Source organism: Panulirus ornatus, chromosome 19 (genome assembly GCF_036320965.1).
Source record: "Panulirus ornatus isolate Po-2019 chromosome 19, ASM3632096v1, whole genome shotgun sequence".
NCBI lineage: Eukaryota > Metazoa > Arthropoda > Malacostraca > Decapoda > Palinuridae > Panulirus > Panulirus ornatus.
In genome coordinates this window covers 26,399,718-26,427,112 of record NC_092242.1, presented here as the reverse complement: position 1 = coordinate 26,427,112, position 27,395 = coordinate 26,399,718, and the positions used below count along the sequence as shown (strand labels likewise).

The 27,395-nt window shown below is 41.2% G+C and overlaps 1 protein-coding gene across 3 annotated transcripts in view; it reads left to right on the top strand.

Moving 5' to 3' along the window:
- Positions 1–5,795: 5,795 nt before the first annotated feature.
- Positions 5,796–27,395, top strand: part of LOC139755467 (phospholipid-transporting ATPase ABCA3-like) — a 154,521-nt gene continuing 132,921 nt past the window's right edge. The window contains exon 1 of one of the 3 annotated variants that reach the window (XM_071673802.1): positions 5,796–5,946. The gene's annotated coding sequence lies outside the window, so the exon portion shown is untranslated. Of the gene's footprint in view, positions 5,947–20,333; positions 20,483–27,395 lie in introns of those variants that run through there. The other 2 variants (XM_071673801.1, XM_071673803.1) reach the window with 2 other exon arrangements.

The following is a 27,395-nucleotide window of genomic DNA, read 5'->3' as shown; positions in this document are numbered from 1 at the left end:
CATAGCCCACGCCTCGCAACCATACAACATTGTTGGAACCACTATTCCTTCAAACATACCCATTTTTGCTTTCCGAGATAATGTTCTCGACTTCCACACATTCTTCAAGGCTCCCAGGATTTTCGCCCCCTCCCCCACCCTATGATTCACTTCCGCTTCCATGGTTCCATCCGCTGCCAGATCCACCCCCAGATATCTAAAATACTTTACTTCCTCCAGTTTTTCTCCATTCAAACTTACCTCCCAATTGACTTGAACCTCAACCCTACTGTACCTAATAACCTTGCTCTTATTCACATTTACTCTTAACTTTCTTCTTTCACACACTTTACCAAACTCAGTCACCAGCTTCTGCAGTTTCTCACATGAATCAGCCACCAGCGCTGTATCATCAGCGAACAACAATTGACTCACTTCCCAAGCTCTCTCATCCACAACAGACTTCATACTTGCCCCTCTTTCCAAAACTCTCGCATTCACCTCCCTAACAACCCCATCCATAAACAAATTAAACAACCATGGAGACATCACACACCCCTGCCGCAAACCTACATTCACTGAGAACCAATCACTTTCCTCTCTCCCTACACGTACACATGCCTTACATCCTCGATAAAAACTTTTTCACTGCTTCTAACAACTTGCCTCCCACACCATATATTCTTAATACCTTCGGCAGAGCATCTCTATCAACTCTATCATATGCCTTCTCCAGATCCATAAATGCTACATACAAATCCATTTGCTTTTCTAAGTATTTCTCACATACATTCTTCAAAGCAAACACCTGATCCACACATCCTCTACCACTTCTGAAACCACACTGCTCTTCCCCAATCTGATGCTCTGTACATGCCTTCACCATCTCAATCAATACCCTCCCATATAATTTACCAGGAATACTCAACAAACTTATACCTCTGTAATTTGAGCACTCACTCTTATCCCCTTTGCCTTTGTACAAGAAGGAGATGGAGTGAGTATTTTGAAGGTTTGTTGAATGTGTTTGATGATAGAGTGGCAGATATAGGGTGTTTTGGTCGAGGTGGTGTGCAAAGTGAGAGGGTTAGGGATAATGATTTCGTAAACAGAGAAGAGGTAGTAAAAGCTTTGCGGAAGATGAAAGCCGGCAAGGCAGCAGGTTTGGATGGTATTGCAGTGGAATTTATTAAAAAAGGGGGTGACTGTATTGTTGACTGGTTTACGGTAAGGTTATTTAATGTATGTATGACTCATGGTGAGGTGCCTGAGGATTGGCGAAATGCGTGCATAGTGCCATTGTACAAAGGCAAAGGGGATAAGAGTGAGTGCTCAAATTACAGAGTTATAAGTTTGTTGAGTATTCCTGGTTATATATATATATATATATATATATATATATATGTATATATATATATATATATATATATATATATATATATATATATATATATATATATATATATATATATATATATATATATATATATATATATATATATATATTTATATATAAGATAAAGAGAAATTGTTGTATGACATAGTATGTATCAGATAGATAAGGAGCGTGAACGAACCTTCAGTGGGAGACAACAGGTGCTGGTGGCCAGGTCCAGCTCAGACTATCTCACTGATGCTGTTGATGAAGACTGATCAGCAGGTCCCAGCCTAGTTTGGATCCTTGCCTTGACGACGGTCCCTCCCCTGCTCGTTTGTGTCTTACAAAAATGTTGTTATTGTAACATACGCTGAGTCTTCGCTCGAAACGATCCATTTCTTTCTTACTCCCCTCATGCTCTCTGTTTTCTTCATACCTCCTGTGGTTGCAGGCACCTGAAGGTAAAGCTATAAACAGCTTTCTTAATTGATAAATGGAGAAACAGAGTGTGCGAGTTAAAGGGTATGAATGGGTGGGTTACTGAATGATTCTTGAGAGGTGTAGTGTAGAAAAGAATGGGAAAAAGAAAAGAAAAAAGATAGAGATATAGATAGTAGAACCTGACGCATATATTCCACTGCGCCTCACTAGACTCCTTTTTTTTTAAGCAGTGTTAAAGTCAAACCACCTCGCTTGGACCTTGGGTCTGTGTGGTCTGTGTGCCTATGTAACTCTATGTAACTCAAACTGGCCAACTGAGCATCTGTAAGTTTAGGGTTTGAAGAGCATTCTTGTGGTCATCAACCAGAATGTCCTCCATGCACACTCGTATATTGATCATCATTCATAATATGCGAGCTGTAGGGGTCAAACATGAGGTGTTTATACCGGTTATGTTCTCATATACAGTGCTGTTTACATGAGACTGCCCCTGCTGCTTTATTCTATATATATATATATATATATATATATATATATATATATATATATATATATATATATATATATATATATATAATACTCAATCGCTGTTTCCCGCTTCAGCGACGTAGCACAGGTAAAGGGACGAAGAATGGCCCAACCACCCACATACACATACATATACATAAACACCTATACACGCACATATACATACTTATACACTTCAACAATACATACATAGACATCCATGTACATAATTATACTTGCTGCCTTCATCCATTTCCGTCGCCAACCCGTCACACACGAAATAGCATCCCCCCCCTCTCTCCGCCCAACAAGGTAGCGCCAGGAAAAGACTAAAAAGGCCACATTCGTTCACACTCACTTTCTAGTTGTCATATGTAATGCACCGAAACCACAGCTCCCTTTCCACATCCAGGCCCCACGGACCTTTCCATAGTTTACCCCAGACGCTTCACATATCTGGTTCAATCCAGTGACAGCACGTCGACCCAATTCAATCGTTCCAGTTCACTCTACCCCTTGCACGCCTTTCACCCTCCTGTATGTTCAGGCCCAGCTCGCTCAAAATCTTTTTCACTCCATCCTTCCATCTCCAATATGGTCTCCCACTTCTCCTTCCCTCTACCATTAACACATGTATCCTCTATGTCAATCTTTCGTCACTAATTCTCTCCATGTGTCCAAACCACAGTGTTTTTATTACCACACATCTCTCTTACCCTTTCATTACTCACTCGATCAAACCACATTACACCACATATTGTCCTCAAACATCTCATTTCCAGCACATCCACTCTCCTCCGCACAACACTATCTATAGCCCATGCCTCGCAACCATATAACATTGTTCGAACCACTATTGTCATTTGGTTGCCATAATATGTTTTGTGTGTTGCGTTATTTGGAGTTTCTGCCGCTGTGACATTCTTTTGCATGAAGTATTTTAGATGTCCGTCGAAGTCGAAGGTCTTTTAGCCGTTATTAATGAGGGTTTGTTTGATCCATTTTGTTTCCTCGTGGAGTATATGTCAGTTCGATGCAGTCTTGTATGCTCGGCGTGGTAGTATGTTAACGATTCCAGTTTCGTAGCGTTTAGGACAATCACTTGTTGTATGTAGACATAGGCCGTGGAGGTCTGTTGGGTTGTTATGTATTGCCCAACATGTATTGTCATGTATTGCCATTCACCATATCATGGAGGAAAGATATCTTGTTGTTAACGCTCAGTTCATGAGTGAACATCAGAACTGAGTTATCTACCGTGATTGTCTCAAGATGGCTGATGTGTGCATCAGCTCTCATGATCATGAAAATGTCATCGACGTATTGCAGTACGTGGATGTGCGTAGTGATCCTTCTAGTAGGACATTCTTTTCGAGTTGACACATACAGAAGGCAGCTAAAGTGCTTCTCAGTTGAGAGCCTGTAGCCACTCGGCAGTTTGGCAGTAAAGGGAGCTGTCGATGTGTCGAACTGGAGGTTGCGTGGTGCAGGAGTTGCTGTAGGGTGATGTGATGTGGTGGGTGAAGCCCTAGGTGGATGTGAACGTTTTCTCAGATGTTGTCGATTGTGGCGTCTCTGGTAAAGTTGGTGAATAGGCTTTCGACGTCAGATGCATTGAGCCCACCTGCAGCAGTGGAGCATCTGAAGTAATTCATCCGCGGAAATGACTACGTATGTTGCAGTGAAGCGATTAAAGCGATTCATGATGTTAAGTTCTCTGACTGTGTTGTGTGCTGGAGTGATGACCTGAGAAATGATGGGGTTTGTGTCTTGACGTTGACAGATGTGTGGTGTCTTGTGATGGGTGTCGACCACTGTTTGCCCTTGAGTGTGTTGATGGTGCTGATGAGTTTGTTCAGTTTGGTCTTGAGTTGTGTGGGAATCGTGCGACCTTCTGAAATTTTGCAGTGTCGTAGAGGACGTTGTTAAGCGCGCGTTGTTTGTCTTCTGTGTTGAGGATAATGTAGAGGTTTGAGTTCTCTGCTTTTCGTTTTGTCTATTTCTTTTTTCCTTTTAATTCTTTGTCTGCTGCGCTGAGTTGTGGGGTCAAGGAAGAACTCTTCTCCTGTTGTGACTATGTTGTTTTGTTCCTACTCCACACAGCTGGTCTTTCAGGTCGTTGTTTATGGTGATGATGTTTGCTGTTTGATGTTTGAATACATACTTTAAGTTGGATTCTTGTGGTGCAACCTACCGTTTACATAGCTCGCTGCTCATGATGAGGTTCCTTGTTTTTGTATTTCTGTAATATATAACAAGCTTGAATAGCTTACACAACATATATAACAAGTATATAACAAGCTTAGATAGCTTACACAGCTTACATAGCAAGTACATAACAAGCTTAAATAGCTTACACAACTTATATAACAAGTATTTAACAAGCTTAGATAGCTTACACAAGTTATATAACAAGTATGTAACAAGCTTAGATAGCTTACACAACTTATATAACAAGTATATAACAAGCTTAGATAGCTTACACAGCTTATATAACAAGTACATAATAAGTTTAGATAGCTTACACAGCTTAAGCAACATGTATATAACTGGGGAAACATAGTCCAGCCATCTTAAGACATATATGGTAGATAACATGACACTGCGTTACACATAAACTGTTTTCTTGAGAAAATGATATTAAAGTTCGAGAACTGATCTTTTACCCTGCCTTCTTCCCTCGAAATCTTCTCACTGATTTCTTTCAAATAATTTACAGATTTTCCTTCATTCATTCTCTTAACATGTTCAAACCACACTATCCCCACACTCCCCACACTTTCCCCAGTGTCACGTGCTCTTTTGACAACCTCTATTTTCCTTTCAATATTTAACCTGAGACTCTGATAATACCTTAACGAATCTAGAATCTTTTTCTTTTTTTTTTGAAAAGACGTTATTCTACCACATCTGAGAAAGTTACTGCCGAGAGATTCATACTCTTGTGACCATTGCAACTGCGTCCATTTCTCAACTGTTATTGAAGGGCGTTTAGTGTCAAAACTAAGACAGAAGTGCCGGGACTAAATTCAAATGAATTTACAAGGCTTTTTATAAAGCTGAGACTTTATCCAAGTGTGTATGTCCATATATCCATTCCAACTGCAATTTTATGTTATCTACACTCCTCAGGAAACCTGTTATCTTTCAAGTTCTATGCCGTGTTCAAAATACCCTCCTCGGAAATATCCCTTCAGCTCTTCGTATATATAGTCCAGCTTGCTTCTATCTATATACATCTTGGATCATTCTGCTTTATCGTACGTCTGGTATTACTTTCCGTAGGTATTTGCATCTCATACACTGTGGTGCTATTCGCCTTATGGCTGCATCTCTGTTTATCATATACCTCTAACCTCTAGAAATAAACACAAATCACTCCCCTGAAACTATCATCGTCCGTCATTACATCTCGGTCCAAAAGCTTACTTATCGCGATCCTCGTCATTCCCAGGTAATACAGTTATGATGGTCATCATACCAGAACCTAGTGGGAATAAGTGCTTGATAACACCGAGTGCCCACGACGTTGACGCCAGTAGGTCCTTGACGGCTGAGTTGGCAACATTTTCTCTCGTACGTTACCACACGAGAGTGAAGGAGTTACTGGCCCTTGTCCACAACAACGTTGCTAGAAAACTGTAAGTAACGCTTCTCGTATTGGCATCATCTGAAAGGAAAAACGATGATTCATCTGTGCCTAGTATTAGGCGTGACTTGTGTCAGGTGAAGTGATATTGCTTTTTTCACGGTTGTTGACACGGCGCTGACTGATAATGCCTAACTCATGTCCAACTCATTTAAGTTATATGTACAGTAGTTAACACAAGTTTCTGTAATACTCTTTGGGAAACATTATGAGACCATGGTCGATAGATATTGGTATATTAGTGCTGTTCGCGACGGAGGTTGGTGTACCTGTATTACTTACTGTGGTTGACATATGTTGATTTATTGTGATATTTTTTGTCGTATTCGTTGATCATGTTTGTACTTATTGTTCATAAGCCCTATAAGTCACTCACACTTATATATTTCAACATAAACCGAAAAATATGTAAAATATGCTTACTACTTCACAGAATCTGTGTAGTAACTTGATCTTCCATTTCGGTAGTCTATATTTTCCAACAGGGGGTTACCACAACCTCGAAACAGTATTGTTCTGGAATGGTACGTTTTCTCTCATATTGGTAAGCATCTAATATTGCGTCAGAAATGTGTGCTACTATTGTGTCGTTTTTCAAGAATATCCAAATATAAGAAGTGAATTCATGAAGTGGTTATCTTATTAGAATCGACCCGCGTGTGACTCATGGTCAGCAAAGGCTAAAAAGATTTTGGTGCTGAAATTGATTTGTGGAGATCAGCCTGTCATGGAGTCATTAATCTATCAACGGTCTGCAAAGATTCATTATTCACGATTCTTTCACAGCATCACAACACGAAACGTGCTCTGCGTTTGGATCATCACAAGACTCACCCCTCAACGTTTTTCTAAGGTAGGTGAGGCTAGATTTAGTCAGGCTGGGCTCAGTTGCAAGATCAACCTCATCTCACCTAACTTAGCTTAGAAATATGTTAGCAAGTGAATCTTCCGTTGATTTCTGTCTAGATTGCGTGGGAGTGATATCCTATCTTCACCCAGCATACTGCGTCGTACTGAACATTTCGACTTTCAATATAATGATGTTTACGTAAACGGTCGCTGTTAGATTACACCCACACTGTTCAGGGTCGCGTTCCCGACTCGTGGTAATACCGTGCTTTCAGGCAGATAATAGGGGTAGACATGGAGGGAGGAAAGATATAGAGGAGCAAAAAAGAGGAGGAAGGGTGAGGAGGACACACCAAGAGACGCCATTCTTCCACTGGTGTTAGCTACTCATCATTTCGGAAGAGTGTAATGCCTATAGGCTTCCCATGTGACGGTTGTGACTCTATCATCTTTATGAATATTTATCCAGCTCAGATCCGGTTAAAGAGTCAAAATCTTTAGATAATCATATACATCAAGGTTAGCTCTCCTTCAATCACAGTCGTTAATTTCGCCTCAAAATAGTCTCTGTTTTTCCCTATCTTACAGGATTTATAACTAGCTTCCTAGGGATATTTTTTTTTTCATTTTTTACAACATTTACATGACGTTCAAAGGTTGACGTACTCCATTGCTGAACTCGTAGAAATACCACAATTACGGCATTTGATCTAAGATAGGAGAGGTTCTGATCTGCTCTCGGCGTCGTGTGATGTGATCGTTCAGGATGGCAGCGTTGAGGAGAAGGTTGAAACATATAAAGCGGAAGTTCCTTATCACCTCGGGTCGTTCCTGAGCTACGAGGAAAACATTCGTCTGGTAAATTAGCAACAGACATTGTCACTATGGTATACCGACTAGAAAACTAACACTTGGTGAACTACACATTTCTTGATTCTGAACATATTGACCCTAACATCTCTTGATTCTAATAATGGTGTAAATTGAATGCCGGTCGAATTCATCTTTTTGGTAATAGATCTCAATACCCATCCACACTTTTACCATTTTTAATGTTTTGTGAACTTAGTGGTGACCTCATCGTTGATTTCAGGTCAGCAGTAATGTGAAGCAACAGTTGCCTGGCTTGTGGTCTATCCTGACAATGGAGCACCCAAGTTACATCACGGAATCTGTTGTTTTCCTGCCTCTTTCTTTTCTGAGCTTGTTCTTCCCCGCTCAACCAAGAGTCCTCAAACAAACTCCTTGATTCTTTAACTCCCAAAACCTTTCCCATATAGTTAGGAGATTTCCATTACCTTTACCTAACCTTAATTCTGTGGGAAAGAGAGGAATTATCTTTTGAAGACTTTTTCTCTACTTCATCATCATACGCTATTTGAATTGTAATTCAGTCTTTTGATTTTCCTTGTTTTTCTTGGTATTTCCCTAAAGAGGTGTCTTACGCCTGTTCTACGCCTTTTTTTTTTTAATGGAGATAGGCTGATGGTTGATTGACTAGAATTAAGGTGAGGAAGTATTTAAGTTTTACTGCCCTTAACTTGACTAAATATTCTTCATTCCTCCTCAGTAAACAATCATTTGATTAGAAACAAACAATACCTAATCTCGTGAACATCATGTACCCAAAATATGCGATCATTTCATCTGTTGTGGGAGGGATCTTGCAGCGGCACACGATGAAAACCATAACATCCAAAAATTTCCAGTAGAATATCTGTAACATAGAAGTGGCCGGAAAATGATTATTAGACACTGGGAATATCCTCAGTTGCCTAACATTCCCCAGTATGAACGATGTCACTCTTTCAAAGAGTAAAATGACAAGGTTATCAGACTCAGCTCTGATAAGATATGATAGAGGCGTTACCAACACGGGGAAGATAGGGCGATTGTGTCACATCCAGGGTCGGCATTTCCTGTACTGAAGGATAGAATGACAGGGCTCATAAGCTTGCCTTTTCTATCCGAAAATACAGTTGTCTTTTTGACGTTCCCTAAGTGAGTATTTTCTCTAATGGCACATGGCTTTATCTATCTAAATATAGTCATAGATAAATCGTTTCTGCGATGGTGTTGGTGAAGGGCATATAGCATGGGGTAGGTTGAGGCAAACATGAGTCGCACATTATCAAGCATACTTAAGTTCGTATAAGGTGTTCTAATGAAGATAAAATTGTTGGACATCAGACATCATACAATATATCTCTATACTCAGTATGTTCTGTAATGTAAGGCAATAGCTCAACATCACGCGTGTATCCAGTATATATGACGATCGATTTATATGAATGTACATAAATCAAGCACATACAGTCGTGTATACCCAATACACAAGATTTACTCTCTTTGTTTACTTAGTCAAGCGTCATGATGATTATCATTTCTGTACTAAAATCCGAAGAAATGTTTTGGTAAATGTTGTCTGATTTGAATAGGAAAACCGAAAAGATGGAAAATCCTGTTATATTATACCTCCCCTGCTGATTATGGCACACGCAACGTCATTGAATGTCGAAATTGCAAACACTGAGAATTTTGATTTGTCCCCAGCCAATTTCAAAGCTTACCCTAGCATCAACCAGATCATTATGAGAGAATTGACAAAACGCAAAAACATAAAAAAAAAAAAGTTCAAGACACCCAGTTACCCAGGTCATCCCCCGTCGCGTGACCCTTCCTTAATCACTCTCCCTTACAAAGTTTACTGCCACACAAAGCACAAAGCTTGGTCTGTACAGATTGGTCTTGGACGGTGAGAATCAAGTGTGATGTTGGAATTTAGATAACTTGGTAAAATACTGTCACCTGATGAGGTGGATTGTCTCCACGAAACACGTCGTGCTACATGTATAGAAAAATTACATGTTAAATAGAATTGTATGGTCTCCTACTGAAGTGCAATTTCACCTTCATATATATATATATATATATATATATATATATATATATATATATATATATATATATATATATATATATATATATATATATATGTATGTATATATATACTTAATCGCCGTCTCCCGCGTCAGCGAGCTAGCGAAAGGAAACAGACGAGGAATGGCCCAACCCACCCACATACACAGACATATACATATATACACATGTACATATTCATACTTGCTGCCTTCATCCATTCTCGGCGCCACCCCGCCACACATAAAATAGCATCTCTCTCTCTCTCTCTCTCTCTCTCTCTCTCTCTCTCTCTCTCTCTCTCTCTCTCTCTCTCTCTCTCTCTCTCTCTCTCTCTCTCTCTCTCCTTCAGCGAGGCAGCGCCAGGAAAAGACAACAAAGGCCACATTTGTTCACTCAAAGTCTTTAGCTGTTAATGCGCCGAAATCACAGCTCCCTTTCCACATCCAGGCCCCACAGAACTGATGATTAATCTACACAAATCATCTATGGATGTGTTCATTTATGAAAGTTGTAGAAGTCAAGGAATTATAAAGTGATTTATCGCGGTACAATGAGTTAGGTAATGTGCTTTTGTCATTCCGAATAATATTATGACATTAAACAGCAACCATTTCACGCTGCAGGAAGATACAGGTACCCGTAACACGGATGTGTGACTATATATCCCGAAGACGCTTTGTGATTCCTTCCCCTTCACTGCATTCGTGGTCTGGTGGGAGTATTTAGACAGCAACATCTGAATACATCGTAAAAAATTATCATAATTCGCTAAGTACGCGCTATAGTTGATATTCGACAGACATTTAACCCTACCAGCCCATCTGAGTATAGAAACTCCACGGATTTAAATCATTACCGGAAGAAGAGCGTCGGAAAAGGCCTATGGTGACAACCAGACATTTTTGGATTTCTAGAGATTAAGTGTTAACTACCATGGTTACTGGTCTTATACACTAGCATAGTCTACCATCTCATGGGTCTCAGATCGTTCATTAGAAAATGTAAGATTTTAGGGAAGGCAAAACAAATCCAGTACAATTTTGGAACGATGCCAGTCGTGGCAAGAAGAAAATGGGCATAGAGAAACCAAACTGCTTCCATAATGTGTCTAAGATTGAGGACGATAAAACAGTTTTATGTATGTTGCATATTATTACTTTTATATACACTACATGTACATATGTATTCCGAAACGTTTACCAGTTAATCATGTAATATACAATTAAAAGCGTTTACCACTCAAGCGTTGTTTTAAAAGATTTACCAGTTCTTAGCCCAAACAGTAAGTTGTAGTTTACAACCTGCAGCCCATGTTTGTGTTAGACTTATAAGTATATAAATGTTACTTTGGAAATTTTTTGATACTCAGTAAAAATATTCAATACATTGTTACTAGAAACATTTTCCTATTATTTCCTTAAATCTTACCACAGATGGAAAGTTACTGGGGTGTGGGGCTCAAAAAAAGGAAAATATTTCCAGCAAACAAGACAGAATGATGGTCCATATATGACAGCTGTTTCAAATGAAAATATTACCTTTACAGAAGTTTTTCAGACATCAGCTGAGTGTCCTTTCATCACTTTATCATGGTACTTGGAGGGGAGAGATAGAACTCTATTGGGTGAAGAGGCGATTCACCTTCTTTTAGAATCGTTATCATGATCTTGAATATCTATATGGGATGTATCCTGCCATCTGGGTTGCCTTGCACACCTTCAACAAGTTCTCAAATATGTTTTCTGTAATTAGCAGCGTTAGGTTGAGCAGAATATGTCTGGTGACCTTCTTTTCTCCAGGAAATATATTTCAGGTGTTTCTGACGCTACAGTAACATCTGTGTGGTGTTTATGTATATATGCGTGCGTACCCGTGCGAGTGAGTGATTGTAGCCTTCTTGCGTAAACAGTGAAGCAGTGCGTGAGCGAGTGCTGCTCTCTGGTGGTGTGAAAGTAGTGTCTCTCTGTACAGTTATGTTACTAGTCTGAGTGGCAGGAGGTTTCGCGTTGGAATGTTATCTTGTGGTGATAAGAGAACGTATCCTGCAGCATTACTGTACAGACCTCTCTAGTAAATTCACCTGTCAAGCTTGTGTTTCCTGAAGCCGCCAGACTTCGCACAACAGTGGAACACATCGTTGCCAATAGACTTGAAGTGATCTCACTGTTTTCCTGTAATGTGTTTATATCTGCTGGGTTGGAAAGAGTGAGTTTACGGAAATTATTCGTAGATTTTTTATGACTAGTTCAGAGGCGAAAATACACCGGGGAAAGGGCGATGCACACCATTAATATCAGAAATAGGACTACCGTCAGGGAATTTTTATGAGTTGTTGGTAATCAAGCAATTTTGAACGAATTTTTCTTTTAGTAATGAATTGTAATTATCGTCAGTTATGTCTAAAAACGTGATACCAGCACAATCTTAGACTAATGACAAGAACAGGCAGGATTTGTCGGGCTCCGATACCCCCCTCTTTACCCCAAGGAATACAGTCAAGTTTGGCCCTTGGATAAGTTCGTTTTCTCGATCTTGTGATATGTGGTTTTTAGTTCTATATAATACATGTTGGTCCTCTCGTGCCTGGCTGTGTGGTGAGGACTGGTAAAGCAGGAGGAGAAGCGAGTCTCGTGCATGTCATCACAATATATCTGGGCTGCATTAGTTTTCCTGCTTCTTAGATTAGGTGATATGATCACGCCTGTGATTACTTCTTATCCTATGTGTGTCTAGTTTCTGTATCTTGTTCACTGTTGGCCAATCCATTCCTCATTCTTCCTCATTTCATCTGTGATGGCCACAGTCGGATCATCATGTGTTTGCCTGTGCGACCTTGGTTATCTTGAAAGGATGACTCACATGACCATCCCGATAGAGTGTAGCCATGACTTTCTGCCTCATGACGTAGCCTAGTTCGCTTGCCAGAGAGATAGAGAGTCTAGGTCCACTGTCGGTTGGGCTATGCCGGGCCGAGATTCAAACAGGAGTTAGAATTTTTATAGAATGTTTTTTTTTTTTATTTTTGCTGTCTCCCAGTCACCCCTCGTCGTGTTCACTTGCTTCCTATCTTCATTGTACCTACCTCTTGTGATACCCCCCACCCGCCCACTCACCCTTCTTCCTTCTGCGTATCGAAGTCCAGGTTCATAATCGATGGGTCACAACTTGAGCGTTTTTCGACATTTGTAAAAGATAGAAGTTTATGACCGAGAGAACAGAATATACAGTTTTGCTTTCAACACAGTTTTGCTTTCACCACGAAAATTAAGGTCATAATTAAGACGCCCTGTATTATAGAGTACTACTTAAGATATATTATGTTTAATAATCATGATATCATATTAAACATTCAGCAATCAATATGAAGTAAAAAACACACAGACGTGCAAAATGTTATGCTTTATCAACCAAATTAGTTTGTAGACTTTATTACTTTATGTAACATGTGATAAGCACGCTCTGAGGAGATATTGTTTCATGATGGCAATAAAGCTACGTATCTTATCAGGCAACAAGATAAAGTGGCTTGACTGTAAGCAGACCTATGTACCTGACAAACGAACACAGCTTACAAATGAGATCATCGCTTATACCCTACACAGAGAGTGGCTAACCTATCATTTAATATCCGTACGTTATGTCGATCAAGTATATGAATGTCGATCAGCAGAAAGCAAATATGGAATCCGAAGAGTTCTCTCCTCACCGAACAAGGAGGAATAAACGCGACTTGTTTATCTTTCCCCGACAATCGAAGAACGACCCACACTTCCCCCACAATGCTCTCCATGGCTGTAAGCCCACAGGCAACAAATGATTTCGTGATTCACGCCGCTTAAGTTAAATTTGCGAACGATGAGGTATGTGGGAGGCATGGGTGGTACACTGTCTTGTTAAGGTGAACTTGATAGCTCTTACTGATATATATATATATATATATATATATATATATATATATATATATATATATATTATACTTTGACGCTGTCTCCCGCTGTCTTCATCCATTTTCGCGGCAACCCCGCCACACATGAAATGACATCCCCCAACCCCCGCGCGCGCGAGGTAGCACTAGGAAAAGACAACAAAGGCCACATTCGTTCACACTCAGTCTCTAGCTGTCATATGTAATGTACCGAAACCACAGCTCTCTTACCACATCTAGGCAAAACAAAAACAAAAAAGTTTCCGTGGTTTACCCCACACGCTTCACATGCCCTGCTTCAATCCATTGACAGCACGTCGACCCCGGTATACCACATCGTTCCAATTCACTCTATCCCTTGCACGCCTTTCACCATCCTGCATGTTCAGGCCCCGATCGCTCAAAATCTTTTCCTTTACCCTTGAACTTCGTTTCACTCAGAGCCAAAACATTCAGGTTCCTTTCCTCAAACATACTACCTATCTATCCTTTTTCTCATCTTGGTTACATCCACACACATTTAGACACCCCAATCTGAGCCTTCGAGGAGTATGAGCACTCCCCTTGTGACTCCTTCTTCTGTTTCCCCTTTTAGAAAGTTAAAATATAAGGAGGGGAGGGTTTCTGGCCCTCCGCTTCCTTCCCCTTTAGTCGCCTTCTACGACACGTGAGGAATGCGTGGGAAGTATTCTTTCTCCCCTATCCCCAGGGATAATATATATGTATATATATATATATATATATATATATATATATATATATATATATTTTTTTTTTTTTTTAACTTTCTAAAAATGGGGAACAGAAGAAGGAGTCACGCGGGGAGTGCTCATCCTCCTCGAAGGCTCAGATTGGGGTGCCTAAATGTGTGTGGATGTAACCAAGATGTGAAAAAAGGAGAGATAGGTAGTATGTTTGAGGAAAGGAACCTGGATGTTTTGGCTCTGAGTGAAACGAAGCTCAATGGTAAAGGGGAAGAATGGTTTGGGAATGTCTTGGGAGTAAAGTCAGGGGTTAGTGAGAGGACAAGAGCAAGGGAAGGAGTAGCAGTACTCCTGAAACAGGAGTTGTGGGAGTATGTGATAGAATGTAAGAAAGTAAATTCTCGATTAATATGGGTAAAACTGAAAGTTGATGGAGAGAGATGGGTGATTATTGGTGCATATGCACCTGGGCATGAGAAGAAAGATCATGAGAGGCAAGTGTTTTGGGAGCAGCTGAATGAATGTGTTAGTGGTTTTGATGCACGAGACCGGGTTATAGTGATGGGCGATTTGAATGCAAAGGTGAGTAATGTGGCAGTTGAGGGAATAATTGGTATACATGGGGTGTTCAGTGTTGTAAATGGAAATGGTGAAGAGCTTGTAGATTTATGTGCTGAAAAAGGACTGATGATTTGGAATACCTGGTTTAAAAAGCGAGATATACATAAGTATACTTATGTAAGTAGGAGAGATGGCCAGAGAGCGTTATTGGATTACGTGTTAATTGACAGGCGCGCGAAAGAGAGACTTTTGGATGTTAATGTGCTGAGAGGTGCAACTGGAGGGATGTCTGATCATTATCTTGTGGAGGCTAAGGTGAAGATTTGTATGGGTTTTCAGAAAAGAAGAGTGAATGTTGGGGTGAAGAGGGTGGTGAGAGTAAGTGAGCTTGGGAAGGAGACTTGTGTGAGGAAGTACCAGGAGTGACTGAGTACAGAATGGAAAAAGGTGAGAACAATGGAAGTAAGGGGAGTGGGGGAGGAATGGGATGTATTTAGGGAATCAGTGATGGATTGCGCAAAAGATGCTTGTGGCATGAGAAGAGTGGGAGGTGGGTTGATTAGAAAGGGTAGTGAGTGGTGGGATGAAGACGTAAGAGTATTAGTGAAAGAGAAGAGAGAGGCATTTGGACGATTTTTGCAGGGAAAAAATGCAATTGAGTGGGAGATGTATAAAAGAAAGAGACAGGAGGTCAAGAGAAAGGTGCAAGGGGTGAAAAAAAGGGCAAATGAGAGTTGGGGTGAGAGAGTATCATTAAATTTTAGGGAGAATAAAAAGATGTTCTGGAAGGAGGTAAATAAAGTGCGTAAGACAAGGGAGCAAATGGGAACTTCAGTGAAGGGCGCAAATGGGGAGGTGATAAGAAGTAGTGGTGATGTGAGAAGGAGATGGAGTGAGTATTTTGAAGGTTTGTTGAATGTGTTTGATGATAGAGTGGCAGATATAGGGTGTTTTGGTCGAGGTGGTGTGCAAAGTGAGAGGGTTAGGGAAAATGATTTGGTAAACAGAGAAGAGGTAGTAAAAGCTTTGCGGAAGATGAAAGCCGGCAAGGCAGCAGGTTTGGATGGTATTGCAGTGGAATTTATTAAAAAAGGGGGTGACTGTATTGTTGACTGGTTGGTAAGGTTATTTGATGTATGTATGACTCATGGTGAGGTGCCTGAGGATTGGCGGAATGCGTGCATAGTGCCATTGTACAAAGGCAAAGGGAATAAGAGTGAGTGCTCAAATTACAGAGGTATAAGTTTGTTGTGTATTCCTGGTAAATTATATGGGAGGATATTGATTGAGAGGGTGAAGGCATGTACAGAGCATCAGATTGGGGAAGAGCAGTGTGGTTTCAGAAGTGGTAGAGGATGTGTGGATCAGGTGTTTGCTTTGAAGAATGTATGTGAGAAATACTTAGAAAAGCAAATGGATTTGTATGTAGCATTTATGGATCTGGAGAAGGCATATGATAGAGTTGATAGAGATGCTCTGTGGAAGGTATTAAGAATATATGGTGTGGGAGGAAAGTTGTTAGAAGCAGTGAAAAGTTTTTATCGAGGATGTAATGCATGTGTACGTGTAGGAAGAGAGGAAAGTGATTGGTTCTCAGTGAATGTAGGTTTGCGGCAGGGGTGTGTGATGTCTCCATGGTTGTTTAATTTGTTTATGGATGGGGTTGTTAGGGAGGTGAATGCAAGAGTTTTGGAAAGAGGGGCAAGTATGAAGTCTGTTGGGGATGAGAGAGCTTGGGAAGTGAGTCAGTTGTTGTTCGCTGATGATACAGCGCTGGTGGCTGATTCATGTGAGAAACTGCAGAAGCTGGTGACTGAGTTTGGTAAAGTGTGTGAAAGAAGAAAGTTAAGAGTAAATGTGAATAAGAGCAAGGTTATTAGGTACAGAAGGGTTGAGGGTCAAGTCAATTGGGAGGTGAGTTTGAATGGAGAAAAACTGGAGGAAGTGAAGTGTTTTAGATATCTGGGAGTGGATCTGGCAGCGTTTGGAACCATGGAAGCGGAAGTGGATCATAGGGTGGGGAGGGGGCGAAAATTCTGGGAGCCTTGAAGAATGTGTGGAAGTCGAGAACATTATCTCGGAAAGCAAAAATGGGTATGTTTGAAGGAATAGTGGTTCCAACAATGTTGTATGGTTGCGAGGCGTGGGCTATGGATAGAGTTGTGCGCAGGAGGATGGATGTGCTGGAAATGAGATGTTTGAGGACAATGTGTGGTGTGAGGTGGTTTGATCGAGTAAGTAATGTAAGGGTAAGAGAGATGTGTGGAAAGAAAAAGAGCGTGGTTGAGAGAGCAGAAGAGGGTGTTTTGAAATGGTTTGGGCACATGGAGAGAATGAGTGAGGAAAGATTGACCAAGAGGATATATGTGTCGGAGGTGGAGGGAACGAGGAGAAGTGGGAGACCAAATTGGAGGTGGAAAGATGGAGTGAAAAAGATTTTGTGTGATCGGGGCCTGAACATGCAGGAGGGTGAAAGGAGGGCAAGGAATAGAGTGAATTGGAGCGATGTGGTATACCGGGGTTGACGGGCTATCAGTGGATTGAATCAAGGCATGTGAAGCGTCTGGGGTAAACCATGGAAAGCTGTGTAGGTATGTATATTTGCGTGTGTGGACGTATGTATATACATGTGTATGGGGGTGGGTTGGGCCATTTCTTTCGTCTGTTTCCTTGCGCTACCTCGCAAACGTGGGAGACAGCGACAAAGCAAAAAAAAAAAAATATATATATATATATATATATATATATATATATATATATATATATATATATATATATATATATATATATATTCCTGAGTCCACGGGGAAAAATGAAACACGATAAGCGTTTTGATCACGCGCAAAATTGTGATCCTTTCCAATATATATATATTATATATAAATATATATATATATATATATATATATATATATATATATATATATATATATATATATATATATATATGTATATGTATATATATTATCCCTGGGGATAGGGAATTAAGAATACTTCCCACGTATTCCCTGCGTGTCGCAGGAGGTGACTAAAAGGGGAGGGAGCGGGGGGCGGGAAATCCTCCCCTCTCGTTTTTTTTTTTTTTTTCAATTTTCCAAAAGAAGGAACAGAGGGGGCCAGGTGAGGATATTCCAAAAAAGGCCCAGTCCTCTGTTCCTAACGCTACCTCGCTAACGCGGGAAATGGCGAACAGTTTAAAAGACAAAAGAATGTATATATATATATATATATATATATATATATATATATATATATATATATATTAATTATACTTTGTCGCTGTCTCCCGCGTTAGCGAGGTAGCGGAAGGAAACACGAAAGAATGGCCCAACCCACCCACATACACATGTATATACATACATGTCCAGACACACACATATACATACCTATGCATCTCAACGTATACATATATATCCACACACAGACATATACATATATACCTCAAATTACAGAGGTATAAGTTTGTTGAGTATTCCTGGGAGATTGTATGGGATGGTATTGATTGAAAGGGTGAAGGCATGTACAGAGCATCAGATTGGGGAAGAGCAGTGTGGTTTCAGAAGTGGTAGAGGATGTATGGATCAAGTGTTTGCTTTGAAGAATGTATGTGAGAAATACTTAGAAAAGCAAATTGATTTGTATGTAGCATTTATGGATCTTGAGAGAGCATATGGTAGAGTTGATAGAGATGCTCTGTGGAAGGTATTGAGAATATTTGGTGTGGGAGGCAAGTTGTTAGAAGCAGTGAAAAGTTTTTATCGAGGATGTAAGGCATGTGTACGTGTAGGAAGAGAGGAAAGTGATTGGTTTTCAGTGAATGTTGGTTTGCGGCAGAGGTGCGTGATGTCTCCATGGTTGTTTAATTTGTTTATGGATGGGGTTGTTAGGGAGATGAATGCAAGAGTTTTGGAAAGAGGGGCAAGTATGCAGTCTGTTGTGGATGAGAGAGCTTAGGAAGTGGGTCAGTTGTTGTTCGCTGATGATACAGCGCTGGTGGCTGATTCGTGTGAGAAACTGCAGAAGCTGGTGATTGAGTTTGGTAAAGTGTGTGAAAGAAGAAAGCTGTGAGTAAATGTGAATAAGAGCAAGGTTATTAGGTACAGTAGGGTTGAGGGACAAGTCAACTGGGAGGTAAGTTTGAATGGAGAAAAACTGGAGGAAGAAAGGTGTTTTAGATATCTGGGAGTGGATCTGGCAGCGGATGGAACCATGCAAGCGGAAGTGAATCATAGGATAGGGAGGGGGCGAAAGTTCTGGGAGCGTTGAAGAATGTGTGGAAGTCGAGGACATTATCTTGGAAAGCAAAAATGAGTATGTTTGAAGGAATAGTGTTTCCAACAATGTTATATGGTTGCGAGGCGTGGGCTATGGATAGAGTTGTGCGGAGGAGGGTGAATGTGCTGGAAATGAGATATTTGAGGACAGTATGTGGTATGAGGTGGTTTGATCGAGTAAGTAATGAAAGGGTAAGAGAGATGTGTGGTAATAAAACGAGAGTGGTTGAGAGAGCAGAAGAGGGTGTTTTGAAATGGTTTGGTCACATTGAGAGAATGAGTAAGGAAAGATTGACCAAGAGGATGTATGTGTCAGAGGTGGAGGGAACGAGGAGAAGTGAGAGACCAAATTGGAGGTGGAAAGATGGAGTGAAAAAGATTTTGTGTGATCGGGGCCTGAAAATGCAGGAGGGTGAAAGGCGTGCAAGGAATAGAGTGAATTGGAAGTATGTGGTATACCGGGGTGGACGTGCTGTCAATTGATTGAACCAGTGCATGTGAAGCGTCTGGGGTAAACCATGGAAAGTTCTGTGGGGCCTGGATGTGGAAAGGGAGCTGTGGTTTTGGTGCATTATTACATGACAGCTAGAGACTGAGTGTGAACGAATGTGGCCCATGTTGTCTTTTCCTAGCGCTACTTCGCGCACATGCAGGGGGAGGGGGTTGTTATTTCATGTGTGGCGGGGTGGCGATGGGAATGAATAAAGGCAGACAGTATGAATTATGTACATGTGTATATGTGTATACGTCTGTGTGTGTGTGTATATATATATATATATATATATATATATATATATATATATATATATATATATATATATATATATATATATACATATATATATATATATATATATATATATATATATATATGTATACGTTGAGATGTATAGGTATGTATATGTGCGTGTGTGGACGTGTATGTATATAAATGCGTATGTGGGTGGGTTGGGCCATTCTTTCGTTTGTTACCTTGCGATAACTCGCTAACGCGGGCGACAGCAACAAAGCAAAATAAAAAATAAATAAAATAGATGTATATATTCCTAAGTATTATATTATTACTGTGAATCGTAAGGTTACATTACTAGCAGGCCATGGGTGACGTCATATGACGTATGGTGTGGGGCCGAGGAGCATGATGCAAGAGATAAGCTTCGGTGTTCACCAACACCACACACACCGTGGATCGGAGCCAGTCTCCCTCTGGCAGTGCATCGTACACGTACCTGGTCTGGAGAGTTCTCACGTTGACCCTCAGCAACACAGCCGTCCTCAGCCTCGTACGCACCTGTAAGATGAGTTCTTCGTAATAATAAGACCAATACATACACCCACTTGTTCATCATCATAGAAGTGGAGTGTCTTAAGAACTGGCTTAAGCATGTGACGATGTAGAGAGAGACAGCTGAGCTACACTCGGACCCACACACAAAAATCTTTTCACAACCTGTCTCACCTTTCTCGCTATGAAGCCAGTTAGATTCAGTGGCTATCAGTAGCCGAAGACCCACTCGACCTTCTCCACTAGTTCCTGTCGTCGTACTTTCTGTTAACCACAATTCATTCCAGTGTCTTCCTTCTTCTTCTAAGCCAGTTACTGATGCCTTCAATCCATCTCATTCTGGACGGTCCTGCTGGAAGTCATCCCTTAGGACTTCAGTTTAGATACTTGATACACCTCTTGCCTTTCATTCTTTACTCATGACCATAACCTCTGAGCTGTTCCTTCAGTCATTTCTAGTAGAATTATAACATTCAAATCCTCTCTAATCTTGGTGTTTCCCATCCTAGCCATTCTTGTCACTTCTTTGCATAGCCTCGGCGCTCTTATTTCGGCAGCGCAGATATATGAACTTGTTTTGGTTGTGAGTGACCATGATTGTGATCCATGGGGCTTAGAATGGTACTGCATATTGTTTTCATATGAATGGTGCATTTCCATCTTTCAACGTAAAGAATATCATACTGAAGTTTGTAATATATTTAATAAGTCTGTTGTTTATTTGCATTTTCACTGTCGTTTCCAACAATATTCGTCACTTCCGTTTTACGTCCACTGATCTTCATTCTGTTTCCGTTCAAACGATCTGACCACAAGTCCGTTGCATCCTGTATGTCTTTCTCGTTCTCAGTTGGGATAGCTAAGTCTTCAGCATGTGCTAAAGTTATCTCCCATCTTTCTTTATGCATTCAGTCTTAGATATTTATCTCTCTCTCTCTCTCTCTCTCTCTCTCTCTCTCTCTCTCTCTCTCTCTCTCTCTCTCTCTCTCTCTCTCTCTCTCTCTCTCTCTCTCTCTATGTGTGGAAGTCGAGAACATTATCTCGGAAAGCAAAAATGGGTATCTTTGAAGGAATAGTGGTTCCAACAATGTTGTATGGTTGCGAGGCGTGGGCTATAGATAGAGTTGTGCGCAGGAGGGTGGATGTGCTGGAAATGAGATGTTTGAGGACAATGTGTGGTGTGAGGTGGTTTGATCGAGTAAGTAACGTAAGGGTAAGAGAGATGTGTGGAAATAAAAAGAGCGTGGTTGAGAGAGCAGAAGAGGGTGTTTTGAAATGGTTTGGGCACATGGAGAGAATGAGTGAGGAAAGATTGACCAAGAGGATATATGTGTCGGAGGTGGAGGGAACGAGTAGAAGTGGGAGACCAAATTGGAGGTGGAAAGATGGAGTGAAAAAGATTTTGTGTGATCGGGGCCTGAACATGCAGGAGGGTGAAAGGAGGGCAAGGAATAGAGTGAATTGGATCGATGTGGTATACCGGGGTTGACGTGCTATCAGTGGATTGAATCAGGGCATGTGAAGCGTCTGGGGTGAACCATGGAAAGCTGTGTAGGTATGTATATTTGCGTGTGTGGACGTATGTATATACATGTGTATGAGGTGGGTTGGGCCATTTCTTTCGTCTGTTTCCTTGCGCCACCTCGCAAACGCGAGCGACAGCGACAAAGCAAATATATATATATATATATATATATATATATATATATATATATATATATATATTTTTTTTTTTTTTTTTTTCTTTGCCGCTGTCTCCCGCGTTTGCGAGGTAGCGCAAGGAAACAGACGAAAGAAATGGCCCAACCCACCTCATACACATGTATATACATACGTCCACACACGCAAATATACATACCTACACAGCTTTCCATGGTTCACCCCAGACGCTTCACATGCCCTGATTCAATCCACTGATAGCACGTCAACCCCGGTATACCACATCGATCCAATTCACTCTATTCCTTGCCCTCCTTTCACCCTCCTGCATGTTCAGGCCCCGATCACACAAAATCTTTTTCACTCCATCTTTCCACCTCCAATTTGGTCTCCCACTTCTCCTCGTTCCCTCCATCTCCGACACATATATCCTCTTGGTCAATCTTTCCTCACTCATTCTCTCCATGTGCCCAAACCATTTCAAAACACCCTCTTCTGCTCTCTCAACCACGCTCTTTTTATTTCCACACATCTCTCTTACCCTTACGTTACTTACTCGATCAAACCACCTCACACTACACATTGTCCTCAAACATCTCATTTCCAGCACATCCATCCTCCTGCGCACAACTCTATTCATAGCCCACGCCTCGCAACCATACAACATTGTTGGAACAACTATTCCTTCAAACATACCCATTTTTGCTTTCCAAGATAATGTTCTCGACTTCCACACATTTTCGCCCCCTTCCCCACCCTATGATCCACTTCCTCTTCCATGGTTCTATCCGCTGCCAGATCCACTCCCAGATATCTAAAACACTTTACTTCCCCCAGTTTCGCTCCATTCAATCTTACCTCCCAATTGACTTGACCCTCAACCCTACTGTACCTAATTACCTTGCTCTTATTCACATTTACTCTTAACTTTCTTCTTTCACACCCTTACCAAAATCAGTCACCAGCTTCTGCAGTTTCTCACATGAATCAGCCACCAGCGCTGTATCATCAGCGAACAACAACTGACTCACTTCCTAAGCTCTCTCATCCCCAACAGACTTCATACTTGCCCCTCTTTCCAAAACTCTTGCATTCACCTCCCTAAGAACCCCATCCATAAACAAATTAAACAACCATGGAGACATCACACACCCCTGCCGCAAACCTACATTCACTGAGAACCAATCACTTTCCTCTCTTCCTACACGTACACATGCCTTACATCCTCGATAAAAACTTTTCACTGCTTCTAACAACTTGCCTCCCACACTATATATTCTTAATACCTTCCACAGAGCATCTCTATCAACTCTATCATATGCCTTCTCCAGATCCATAAATGCTACATACAAATCCATTTGCTTTTCTAAGTATTTCTCACATACATTCTTCAAAGCAAACACCTGATCCACACATCCTCTACCACTTCTGAAACCACACTGCTCTTCCCCAATCTGATGCTCTGTACATGCCTTCACCCTCTCAATCAATACCCTCCCATATAATTTACCAGGAATACGCAACAAACTTATACCTCTGTAATTTGAGCTCTCACTCTTATCCCCTTTGCCTTTGTACAATGGCATTATGCACGCATTCCGCCAATCCTCAGGCACCTCACCATGAGTCATACATACATTAAATAACCTTACCAACCAGTCAATAATGCAGTCAACCCCTTTTTTAATAAATTCCACTGCAATACCATCCAAACCTGCTGCCTTGCCGGCTTTCATCTTCCGCAAAGCTTTTACTACCTCTTCTCTGTTTACCAAATCATTTTCCCTAACCCTCTCACTTTGCACACCACCTCGACCAAAACACCCTATATCTGCCACTCTATCATCAAACACATTCAACAAACCTTCAAAATACTCACTCCATCGCCTTCTCACATCACCACTACTTGTTACCACCTCCCCATTTGCGCCCTTCACTGAAGTTCCCATTTGCTCCCTTGTCTTACGCACTTTATTTACCTCCTTCCAGAACATCTTTTTATTCTCCCTAAAATTTAATGATACTCTCTCACCCCAACTCTCATTTGCCCTCTTTTTCACCTCTTGCATCTTTCTCTTGACCTCCTGTCTCTTTCTTTTATACATTTCCCACTCAATTGCATTTTTTCCCGGCAAAAATCGTCCAAATGCCTCTCTCTTCTCTTTCACTAATAATCTTACTTCTTCATCCCACCACTCACTACCCTTTCTAATCAACCCACCTCCCACTCTTCTCATGCCACAAGCATCTTTTGCGCAATCCATCACTGATTCCCTAAATACATCCCATTCCTCCCCCACTCCCCTTACTTCCATTGTTCTCACCTTTTTCAATTCTGTACTCAGTCTCTCCTGATACTTCCTCACACAAGTCTCCTTCCCAAGCTCACTTACTTTCACCACCCTCTTCACCCCAACATTCACTCATCTTTTCTGAAAACCCATACAAATCTTCACCTTCGTCTCCACAAGATAATGATCAGACATTCCTCCAGTTGCACCTCTCAGCACATTAGCATCCAAAAGTCTCTCTTTCACGCGCCTGTCAATTAACACGTAATCCAATAACGCTCTCTGGCCATCTCTCCAACTTACATACGTATACTTATGTATATCTCGCTTTTTAAACCAGGTATTCCCAATCACCAGTCCTTTTTCAGCACATAAATCTACAAGCTCTTCACCATTTCCATTTACAACACTGATCACCCCATGTATACCAATTATTCCCTCAACTGCCACATTACCCACCTTTGCATTCAAATCACCCATCAGTATAACCCGGTCTCGTGCATCAAAACCACTAACACACTCATTCAGCTGCTCCCAAAACACTTGCCTCTCATGATCTTTCTTCTCATGCCCAGGTGCACATGCACCAATAATCACCCATCTCTCTCCATCAACTTTCAGTTTTACCCATATTAATCGAGAATTTACTTTCTTACATTCTATCACATACTCCCACAACTCCTGTTTCATGAGTAGTGTTACTCCTTCCCTTGCTCTTGTCCTCTCACTAACCCCTGACTTTACTCCCCAGACATTCCCAAACCACTCTTCCCCTTTACCCTTGAGCTTCGTTTCACTCAGAGCCGAAACATCCAGGTTCCTTTCCTTAAACATACTACCTATCTCTCCTTTTTTCACATCTTGGTTACATCCACACACATTTAGACACCCCAGTCTGAGCCTTCGAGGAGGATGAGCACACCCCGCGTGACTCCTTCTTCTGTTTCCCATTTTAGAAAGTTAAAAAAAATACAAGGAGGGGAGGATTTCTGGACCCCCGCTCCCGTCCCCTTTAGTCGCCTTCTACGACGTATATATATATATATATATATATAGGATTGGCGGAATGCGTGCATAGTGCCATTGTACAAAGGCAAAGGGGATAAGAGTGAGAGCTCAAATTACAGAGGTATAAGTTTGTTGAGTATTCCTGGTAAATTATACGGGAGGGTATTGATTGAGAGGGTGAAGGCATGTACAGAGCATCAGATTGGGGAAGAGCAGTGTGGTTTCAGAAGTGGTAGAGGATGTGTGGATCAGGTGTTTGCTTTGAAGAATGTATGTGAGAAATACTTAGAAAAGCAAATGGATTTGTATGTAGCATTTATGGATCTGGAGAAGGCATATGATAGAGTTGATAGAGATGCTCTGTGGAAGGTATTAAGAATATATGGTGTGGGAGGCAAGTTGTTAGAAGCAGTGAAAAGTTTTTATCGAGGATGTAAGGCATGTGTACGTGTAGGAAGAGAGGAAAGTGATTGGTTCTCAGTGAATGTAGGTTTGCGGCAGGGGTGTGTGATGTCTCCATGGTTGTTTAATTTGTTTATGGATGGGGTTGTTAGGGAGGTAAATGCAAGAGTTTTGGAAAGAGGGGCAAGTATGAAGTCTGTTGGGGATGAGAGAGCTTGGGAAGTGAGTCAGTTGTTGTTCGCTGATGATACAGCGCTGGTGGCTGATTCATGTGAGAAACTGCAGAAGCTGGTGACTGAGTTTGGTAAAGTGTGTGGAAGAAGAAAGTTAAGAGTAAATGTGAATAAGAGCAAGGTTATTAGGTACAGTAGGGTTGAGGGTCAAGTCAATTGGGAGGTGAGTTTGAATGGAGAAAAACTGGAGGAAGTGAAGTGTTTTAGATATCTGGGAGTGGATCTGGCAGCGGATGGAACCATGGAAGCGGAAGTGGATCATAGGGTGGGGGAGGGGGTGAAAATTCTGGGGGCCTTGAAGAATGTGTGGAAGTCGAGAATATTATCTCGGAAAGCAAAAATGGGTATGTTTGAAGGAATAGTGGTTCCAACAATGTTGTATGGTTGCGAGGCGTGGGCTATGGATAGAGTTGTGCGCAGGAGGATGGATGTGCTGGAAATGAGATGTTTGAGGACAATGTGTGGTGTGAGGTGGTTTGATCGAGTGAGTAACGTAAGGGTAAGAGAGATGTGTGGAAATAAAAAGAGCGTGGTTGAGAGAGCAGAAGAGGGTGTTTTGAAGTGGTTTGGGCACATGGAGAGAATGAGTGAGGAAAGATTGACCAAGAGGATATATGTGTCGGAGGTGGAGGGAACGAGGAGAAGAGGGAGACCAAATTGGAGGTGGAAAGATGGAGTGAAAAAGATTTTGTGTGATCGGGGCCTGAACATGCAGGAGGGTGAAAGGAGGGCAAGGAATAGAGTGAATTGGAGCGATGTGGTATACCGGGGTTGACGTGCTGTCAGTGGATTGAATCAAGGCATGTGAAGCGTCTGGGGTAGCCCATGGAAAGCTGTGTAGGTATGTATATTTGCGTGTGTGGACGTATGTATATACATGTGTATGGGGGGGGGGGGGTTGGGCCATTTCTTTCGTCTGTTTCCTTGCGCTACCTCGCAAACGCGGGAGACAGCGACAAAGTATAATAAGATAAATAATAATAATATATATATATATATATATATATATATATATATATATATATATATATATATATATATATATATGTATACTTATATTGGAAAGGATCACAGTTTTGCGCATGACCAAGATATTCCTATGAGTCCACGGGGAAAATGGAACTCGATAAGTTCCCAAGTGCACTTTCGTGTAATAATCACATCATCAGGGGAGACACAAGAGAGAAATATAAGTCAGTTGATATACATTGAAGAGACGAAGCTAGGACGCCATATTTCTCTCTTGTGTCTCCCATGATGATATGCTTATTACACGAAAGTGCACTTGGCAACTTATCGTGTTTCATTTTCCCCGTGGACTCATAGGA